General features: G+C 48.0%; 1 long non-coding RNA gene across 1 annotated transcript; it reads right to left on the bottom strand.

The window, feature by feature from the left end:
- Nucleotides 1-465: 465 nt before the first annotated feature.
- LOC309525480 lies at nt 466-1,459 on the bottom strand. Its single transcript, XR_014216332.1, has 2 exons — nt 973-1,459; nt 466-595 (listed from the first exon to the last, which is right to left on the bottom strand). It is a non-coding gene; the product is annotated as an uncharacterized lncRNA (long non-coding RNA).
- Nucleotides 1,460-1,838: the final 379 nt, after the last annotated feature.

Here is a 1,838-nt window from a genome sequence, read left to right as displayed (position 1 = left end):
ATATCAATTACTGCAGTTTTCAAATGTTTCTGACATTATTTGTAAGCTGCCTCAGAAAGATTTGTAACCTGAAGAGTGGCGTATACATGTAAATCAGGCAGGGGCTACTTCAGCCCAGACATGGCCTTCCAGCAGTGGTGGCTGATGCCCAATGGGAGCAGAAGTCAAGGAACACAACAGTAGGTGAAGCCAATGACAGGATACAGGAGCCCCGAGAGTGTAATGTCTTGGCAACCTAAGTAGACAGGAGGGAGTCAACCCAGATTTCCTTTCTGTGTCAAATGGTCATGTGACCCAGCTTCCCATGAGTCCCTTCCTCCTGTGGCTGCTCCCTCCCTCAGCTGCCATGTCTCTTTCTCCTCAGCTGCCATGTCCTGTTGTGACATCACCACAGTCCAGAGCCAATGGCAACAGCTGGAGATGCACCTGAACAGCCTCCCAGTATTCATCTTGTGGGGTGTTGGGGAAGGTGTAATGAACAGTGTATTTAGAAAGATATTTCTTTAGAAATAGAAGCTGGCTGGCTTAAGCCCTGTGGTTCTCTTCATTACTTCCACAGGTGGCCTCGAGAAAAGCCTTCCCATCTTCAGGCATCCTGGAAAGCAAACACATGCACAGTGAGAGGGATGGATACTATCCAACAGACATCTTCACTGGCTTCTGACTAGCAACTTCATCCCTCGCCTCAGCCTGCCTGCTTCCACCGGCTTCCACCCATGAATGTCCACAGGCTCATCCATTTATCTTGTGCCTGCAGGGTGACCTCCACTGCCCACTGAATGCACCCGAACACACACCATTTGCTTTGACCACATTCAAAACCTCCCAGTCACGCACACAGACACATACCAGCTGACTTCCACGAAGAACGCCAAGAGACACATTCGCTCGTCAGCCACTCTCAGTTCAATACGCAAATATCCACACAGTTCATGTCAATCAGCTTCTGAAGGTAAATTCCAACCCTCTTACATGTGCAAGCAACAACCTGCTTCAGCCTTGTGCCACCCACTAGGTTCCAAATGTGAACTCCACCAGCTTCCACCCACCAACATCTGTCAGCTTCCACTAGGTCCATCGCCAGGCTCCAGACAGCTTCCAACCATCGGTATCAGCCCCCTCCATGCTGCAATCCCACTCAGCAAGCAAACTTGCTTTCTATCACTCCATAGCAGCTTGCTGCTGGATGATCTCCTCATTCTGTCGATTAATTCCATGTGAAATCCAGGAGTCCTGAATGCCACAGCTGTTACCTCCTGTGCTCTGTTAGGGAAGGGAGAAAGCCTTTCCCCTTGGACCATGTTTATATCCACTCAGTTGCCATGTGCTTTTGTGACATCACAGGCAGTCCACAGCCAATGGCAACAGCTGGAGAGGCATCATTGATGCCTCCTCAGACCACACAATTGTGGGTGCAGCGGGGAAGTAATCCGTTCTTTTGCTTGGTTATTATTAAAATTATGTTGTTGTTGTTGCCGCTGCTTTTTATTTTATTATTATTATTACCACCAAATAAATGCCACATTTGCATTCATTGCCCTGCCCACTTTTGCCTGTGACCCAACCCAACTGGCATGTGCCCCCTTCCCCAAGAAAATTTTCCAAAAGAGAAGGCAGTCCTCTGGCTGAAAGAGACTCCTCAGCCCTGCTTATGTCAATAGAAACAGGCAGGAAATAATGGTCTGCCATAGGCGACTAATCTCCCCAGATTAGGAAACGTCATTCTCAGATTGTCAAAACCTAACAAGGTACATGAAGTGCAATCTTCATGTTAGTGAGGGGTATTTTGTCACATGCAATTCAGTGCCATAAAGTTCCTCGTCTTGCTTCTGCTAATT

The sequence above is a fragment of the Podarcis vaucheri genome (assembly GCF_965113315.1).
Source record: "Podarcis vaucheri genome assembly, chromosome: 2".
NCBI classification, from domain to species: domain Eukaryota; kingdom Metazoa; phylum Chordata; class Lepidosauria; order Squamata; family Lacertidae; genus Podarcis; species Podarcis vaucheri.
Note: the sequence above shows the minus strand (reverse complement) of the source record. Positions and strands in the feature narration are given on the sequence as shown.